We start from the raw sequence: 8,340 nt of genomic DNA, 5'->3' as shown, positions 1-8,340 counted from the left end.
TTAAGTGCCAATCAAGCATTGAATTACTTCACTTAAAATGTTGGCCTTGTGCCAAAATTAGAAATAATAATAATAATAATAATAATAATAATAATAATAATAATAATAATAATAATAATAATAATCTTTTCTAATATAGACACAAGGTCTGAGAATTTAGGGGAGGAGGATTGCCAATTACCTTGACCGCAGTACTCAACTGTTATTTATTTTATAGATCCCAAAAGGATGAAAGGCAAAGTCGAGTTCGACGGAACTCAGAACGTAAACACAGACAAAATGGCACATTTTTGTGAGGTGGGGGTCACAGTCGATGAATTTGAACCCAGTACTGAACTGTTACTTAATTTATCAACCTTGAAAGGTTGATAAATTTTCACAATTAACCCAAACAATTTTTACAGGGAGATAGGGAAAATACCAGTTCCATAAATTCTGCCCCATTAAAAGAAGTGCAGAAATTTTGGAATTAAATTTAGGCAGAAGAAAAAAACACACAATGAAAAGGGCCCTCGGATTGATAGAATAACTACAGACTTAGACTCCTTAGAAGAGCAAAGGTGTGATGGTATCAAGGTAGAGGATGTAATATCTGCTCTCAGGAAGTCAAACAAATGGAAGTCTCCAGGAGAGGATAAAATTCCTAACTTCTGGTTGAATGCCTTCCCAGAGAGTCATGAACTGCTAATAAAACTTTAAAACAATGTTTAGCAACAACCTAGTATGATTCCCTCTTGACTGTTACATTCCTACTTCCAAAAAATGACGGAACAAATAAACCAAAAAATTATAGACCCATAATCTGCTTAACAATAATGTATAAAATACTAACATCTGTCTTGACTGAATATACCTATAGTTTTTAGTAGAAAGTGACATATTCCCAAATGAGCAAAAAGGATGTAAATGTGGGTTCTATGATTGTAAAGACCAGCTATTCATCAAAAGGATGATCTTGGAAGATTGTCACAAACGTCACAAAAACTTGGATAGACTGTAAAAACGCTTTTGATAGTCTACTACATTGCTGGATTAAGAAATGTCTGGAAATATATAAAATAGCACCTGCTCAGCAAAACTTCTTGTCAGTATCATGGAGAACCACACTGACTTTGACAAGGAAACTCTCAATGCTGGAGATGTAAGAACTTTATGTGACATTTTCGTGGGTGACTCTCTATCACCACTCTTTTGTCTAGACTTAACGCCTCTCTCGAAATTGTTCAATGTTGTACAATATAGTTATAAAATGTTTGATAAAAATATAAGTCATCTCATTTACATGAATGATTTAAAGCCTTTTGCAAAAAATGACCAACAACTACAAAACTTACTAGCGATTGTTAAACAATACAGTGATGACATCAGGATGCAATGTGGCCTCGATAAATGTGCGAATCTACCTTTATCAAAGGAAAAACGACAGAATCAAACATTCAGTGATGATGGAAAGGACCATAATAGAATGTTATCACATGGTAAGAGCAATGCTCAAGACATAGCTGAATGCAAGAAACAGGATCGAAGCGATCGATACTTTAGCCATACGAGTCGTGGATTACAGTTTCAATATCATTAACTGGTCAATCACTGAAATATATAATCTTGACAGAAAAATATGAAAATAGTTGACACTGCACAGATAGCAGCACCCTAAAACATATATAGAACCACTTTACCTGCCAAAAAAGCGGGTGGCTGTGGTCTTAACAATGAAAATTGCCACTCTTGGCCTAAATACCTACTTGAAAAACTTTGATGACTGGATATTGAAACTTGTCTGAAAGCATGAATGCAAGAAAACATCATTGTTGTTGTTGGCATCGTTTTGTCTCGGGAGATAATGGAGTTGGGCATAAACTAATCCAGTCTGGTTTTTACATTTCATGTCCTGTCCAGTTTCTTCTCCAGTTTTGCGCAGGCCAAGGTTAGATGTAAGGAAATCCTGGGTTGCCCAATTGTCAGGATTCCTCTCTCGACCTTGTTGACGTAGTCCAAAAGAGTGCAGAGCATTACGTTTGGCACCAGCTCGGTTGCAGGAGCTGCCGAAAGACTGTCGAATCGTACACTAAACCGCCTACTGGGCTTCACTCCAGATTTCCTTGAAGGTTGTCTCCTTTCCGTAACCCTGGATAGGGGCCCATACTGGTTACTGTCAGCCGGAGCCAGCAGAGCCCGAGACTCGAGTCAGGCAGGATCGTCACTCCCTGAAGTAGTGAAGTAAATCGCTACCAACTACCTAATGAAAACAAGAAAACATCATACTCAGTAAGAAAATAGGCAAAAGAATATCTAAGTGAATTCCAAATACAACTTCCAGAATTAGACGTACTGGAAACAAGCAGGGGAAAAGCTAAGCGTATGATAACCCGTGCTAAAACTGCTGCTTTAGATATTCTTACTGATAAGTAGCAAGAAAAACCATTCAATGAGAGATAATAATGCCGATGTTGACAAAGCTCTTATCCATTAATATCTAGTGTCTTCTGGCTTAAAATCAGAAACATAAAGGTTTATTATAACATCCCAAGATCAGTGCCAACCTACAAGGAGAGGCCAACATATTAAAGAACGGTAGTACACCAACATGTTGTGTATGAAAACAACAAAATGAAAGCATTGCTCATGCTGTCTCCATGTGCTGTCATCTTGTGCCTACAGAGTATCTCAACAGTCATGATAGACCGGCACAATATATTCACTGGGTAATTTGCAAAAACCCAGACCTGCCCCATGATAAAGACTGGTGGGAACACAAACCACCTCCGGTGCTTGAAAATGATCACATCTTACTGGAACTTCACCATTCAAACTGACAGAAAAATAGTTGCGAATAGGCCAGACATTACATGGAAAGACTTCAGACAAAACCATGCCTCCTCATTAATATGACTCCCAATCGACATAAATGTATTTGTCAACACCTACCAAAAACTGAGCAAGTATAAAGATTTTGAAATAGAAATTGGCAAAATGTGGAACCTCAAGAATAAAAAAAATACATGTTGTCATAGATGCCCTAAGAACGATAGCAAAAGGGGTTGATTCCTACCTAACTAAGATAGCAGGAAACCCCAAACTTGCAGATATTCAAAATATAGTACTCATGGGAACTGACATGTCCTACGTAAAATAATATGTAATCTCAAATTTTAAAGCAAACTCATAATTTTCTTGTTTTCCTAAACATTCTCTTGAACAATACCATGTGCAAAATCAAATATATAACGCCCTTGGCATAACACCAACATGAACTTCTAGCTTGCTGTCTCTTCAGGTTCCTGAGTGAGACTTGGAGTCAAATTGTACAAATACAAAGCAAAAGTCAAACATACAATAATAATCATATGTGCTACAGCTAATTTTCTGTTCAACACCACAGATTTGTTGTCAGTTGAGCTTAACCATTTGAACATGTCTCTTCGTGACTGACGATATTTGCATCACTGATGACGGGCAGAAGCAGTTGAGAATCATCAGAGCGATGTGTTGAGAGTAATTTTGGGGATTAGAATAATACAGCCCTGGGAATATGGCTATGTCTTTCAACATGCTTACACAACTATTATGGTTGTGATGCATGTACCTGATATACCCTTATTAGATAGGTTGTCATCATGGGTATATTGGCCTTCGTAAATTTTACTCCAGTGTCATTTTGTTAGCATGCACTGTTCTCTCACTCATAATGATGATGATGATAATGATGATGATGATGATGATGATGATGATGATGATGATGATGATGATGATGATGATGATAAGAAGAAGAAGAAGAAGAAGAAGAAGAACATGCAGCAATAATGATAATAATAATAATAACAACAACAACAACAAAAACAATAACAACAACAATAATAATAATAATAATAATAATAATAATAATAATAATAATAATAATAATAATAACAATAATAATAATAATAGGTAACAACACTCCTTCCCAGTTACAAACTATAGCTACAATATTCTTAACTGGACACTAAATGAACGAATCAAAATAGACAGGAAAAGGAAAATGGTGATAGTATTTAGGATACGCCACCCAAAATCTGACATAGAAACGCCATATATATACAATGTATCGTAGGTGGTAGAGGCCATATACAAGGGACAAAATTATTACAAAATAACCACCATAAGACTACAAATATACCTGCTTCAGAAGCAAGGAAAACTAATACAAATAGCCCCAGTACATGAACAAAACAAAAAATCTTCTTTCAGTATTTAAGGAAGCTGACAGATACAAAGACGTCATAGTACTTAACAACTATGAAGAAAAGAAGAAACAATAAAAACTGTAAAATAACTGAAATCCAAACTAAACCTGGAATAGAAACGGATCATGATAAAGCAATGGCAAATATTGGGTTAAGCTAAACAGAAAAGAAATAGACAAAATGAAAACCCAACAATGGCTGTGAAGCTGAGGACTGAAAGCAGAGAATGAAAGATTTTTTAATTGCAGAACACGATCAAAGCGTTGCCAGCAGAAATAACCAAAAACACGTAATGAAAAGAAATAAAGCCAGTAACTGCAGGATATGTGGTGATGGAGAAGAAACAATAAATTATATTGTCTCTGTCTGGCCAGTCCTAGCTAAGAAGGAATATATTCACAGACACGACAGAGTTGGGACTTACAAGTATATATAACATAGAGAAAATAGCACTACTAGGCACCGCACACATCCTACGTAAAACACTTTCGATACAGTGAAAATAAGAGCACAACAAACCCATAGCACATAACCAAGGCAAACAGAGCTGCGCTCGATAGTGCAATGAAAATACGTGATAAAAATACGATAACTGAATAATAATAATAATAATGATGATGATAATAATAATAATAATAATAATAATAATAATAATAAGAAGAAGAAGAAGAAGAAGAAGAAGAAGAAGAAGAAGAAGAAGAAGAAGAAGAAGAAGAAGAAGAAGAAGAAGAAGAAGAAGAAGAAGAAGAAGAAGAACAAGAAGAAGAAATGTCCGATGCAGTACCAGGCAGTGGCTCTCATGGTTTCTGATCTTAATTAATTGGAAGTGTTATCATGTACATTGTTTTGTCTTGGTATAAAAGATGGGCTACAATAAATATTCTGCTCAATGCCACAGATTTGTTTGTCAGTTGTTTGACCTTAAACAGTTGAGGATGTCCCTTGGTGGCTGACGATATGTGCGTCTCTGATCATGAGCAGAAGTCGTGGGGGAGCATCATAGCCATGTGTTGATATAAGATTACCATGACGCGCGCATATGGTTGTGATGCATGTGCCTGGTGTACCCTTATCAGACGGGTAGTCATGATGGGTATAATGGGCTTTGTATGTTTTACCTCAGTGTCACTTTGATGGCATGCACTGCCCTCTCACTCAATAATAATAATAATAATAATAATAATATTAATAATAATAATAATAATAATAATAATAAGCTGAACTGGCAATTACGGAAATGCTTGGGCACCCTGGGTTCCAAGGTTATAGCATATCTCAGTTGCTTTTTGTTCTCTTTATGATATCCCTGGCCTTTGTACTTAGAAAAATGAATCTGAGGTACACCTAATGGGAAATCCTAAACTATCAGCCACCTCCACTTCATAAATGAGTTGAAACTGTATGGCAAGGATGAGGCACAAGTAAGTTACTTGGGGAACACGGTCCACTGTTTTAGTGCTGATATTAGAATGGAACTCGGATAACTTGGATTTGCAGAATAATCTACCTAAACAGAAGCAAAGTACAGTTCCTAACAGGGATAGAATTACCGAATAGAGACTTGATTAAACAAGTTGAAACGCAAGGATACAAGTACCTTGATGTACTAGAGTTCGACGAGATAAAGGAGAACGAAATGAAAAAACAACTCGGCATATTTCCGAAGACAAAGTTTGGTGTTGCATTCAAAATTGATCGGATGGAATAAGATCCAAGCAGGTAATTATAAAATGGCAAAAGTGAGAAATGATGAAAATCGATAACGAAGCCAGAAAAAAGATGAGAGTACACGGAGTCTTCAACACTAAGAAGTGACATGGATAGACTGTACTTGTCCAGAAGAAAGGTTGGGAGAGGGTTAATCAATTCCCAGAACTATATCGAGGCAGAAGAAAACAGCTTAGGGTGGATTATTTACATTATTTACATTTGACAGATATTTGTCCTCATCTTGTTTGTTGTTAACACAACTTTTCGGCTGATATACTCTCCACCCTTCATCAGGTGCCTTGGGGAAATGTCAAACCTGGATTCTCATTCCTAAGGTATTTTTTCGATGTTATCATTATTATTATTATTATTATTATTATTATTATTATTATTATTATTATTATTATTATTATTATCATTTTTATTTTTATTATTATTATTATTCAGGTCACTGCCTGGAATCGAACTCGGAATATTGGGGTTAGTAACTCTTAACCATATGCCATATGTAGTCACGGTATATGGCATAGTGGTTAACGGCGCGGGCTACTAATATCCGTCAAATGTAAATAATGTACATAATTCCTCATCTCTTAAATATAGAACTGCAGCTTGGGATGGTATGTAAAACAATGCCGTGGAGCCATTGTTGAAACATACGAAGAAGGCCGGCGTCATGTGTAAATTGTGTAACAGGACTGGATGTGACTACAACTGTTACGGCAAAACAATCAAACCTCTCTTGATCTAAAACTGTATGTTAAAAATCATAAACAGCTAGAAACATTACTACAGACAGGACATAGATTTATCAAAGAAATAAACATGAAATTTGGCTTAGTAAAATGTGCCAAAGTAACATTGAAAAGAGGTAAAACAAACTAAGCGTAACAACATCACACTAGATAAAGCAACTGGAATAAGGGGATTAAACCAAAACCATGCATACAAATACTTAGGAATCAGTAAACGAGATACAATACAACACAAGCATACGAAAGAGAAGATACGAAAGGAATAATATAGAAGATTTAGATTAATATCGAAACAGAGCCAATTCGAAAAACTAGATAATAGGTGTCGTTCCAGTTATATGTTACAGCTACAATATTCTTAATCGGACTCTAACATAAACAAGGAAACAAGAAAAATAATAAATAGATTTAGGATGCACCACCCAAATGTGACATACAACTTGTCGAAGGTGGTAGAGTTCTTATACAGCTAAAAGAAACTATAACAAACACCATAGGACTACAGAAATACTTACTTCAGAATCAAGGAAAACTAATACAAATAGCTACAAATCACGAACAAAACAAAAAACTGTGTTCAGTCTTTAAAGAAGCTGACAAATACAAAAAAGAAATCATACTACGAAAAATCCCAACAATGGCTGAGAAACTCAGGGGTCAAAGCCGAGACTGAAGGAATTTTAATTGCAGCTCAGTATCAAAGGCTTCCCACGAGAAATCACCAAAAACATGTAATGGAAAGAAATACAAATAACTGCAGAATATGTGGTGATGGAGAAGAAACAATAAATCATATTATCTCTGGCTGCCCAGTCCTGGTTAAGAAGGAATATATTCAAAGACATGACACAGTTCGGACTTATATACACTGAAAGTTATACCAAAACTATGGAATAACAGCAGAAAAAAGATGGCATCGGCACATGCCAGAAAAGGTCGCAGTAAATGGGAAAGCAACTATACTTTGGGATGTGCCAATACACACAGATAGAGAAATTAAGGCCAATAAGTTGGATATAGTTATCAGAGATCACCAAGAAAAAAGAGGCTTTCTAATCGATGTATCAATACCAACAGATGGCAATGTTTCTCTAAAAGGAACGGAGAAACTTTCAAAATACAAAGATCTAGAAATAATGGTATCACGAATGCGAAGCCTAAAAACAAAACAATTCCTATCATAATATGCGCATTAGGTATGATTTTTTTTTTAAACTCAGACAAATACATAACAAAAAACAAGGACTTACAAGTATATATAACATACAGAAAATAGCATTACTAGACAGCATACATATCCTACGTAAAACAATTTCAATACAGTGAAAATAAGAGCACCGCAACAAACCACAACACATACCCAAGGAACTCACAGCTGTGCTCGGTAGTGCAGTGAAAGTACGTGATAAAAATAAGCCTACTGAATAATAATCATAATAATAATAATAATAATAATAATAATAATAATGATAATAATAATAATAATAATCAAAGCAGAGACTGAAGGATTTTTAATTGCTGCACAAGACCAAAGCCTCCCCACCAGAAATTACCAAAAACACATAATGAAAAGAAATATAACAAGTAACTGTAGAATATGTGGAGATCGACAAGAAACAATAAATCATATTATCTCTGGCTGCCCAGTCCTG

Source organism: Octopus bimaculoides, chromosome 9, assembly GCF_001194135.2.
Source record: "Octopus bimaculoides isolate UCB-OBI-ISO-001 chromosome 9, ASM119413v2, whole genome shotgun sequence".
In the NCBI taxonomy this organism is placed as follows: Eukaryota; Metazoa; Mollusca; class Cephalopoda; order Octopoda; family Octopodidae; genus Octopus; species Octopus bimaculoides.
This window is presented reverse-complemented; position numbering follows the sequence as displayed.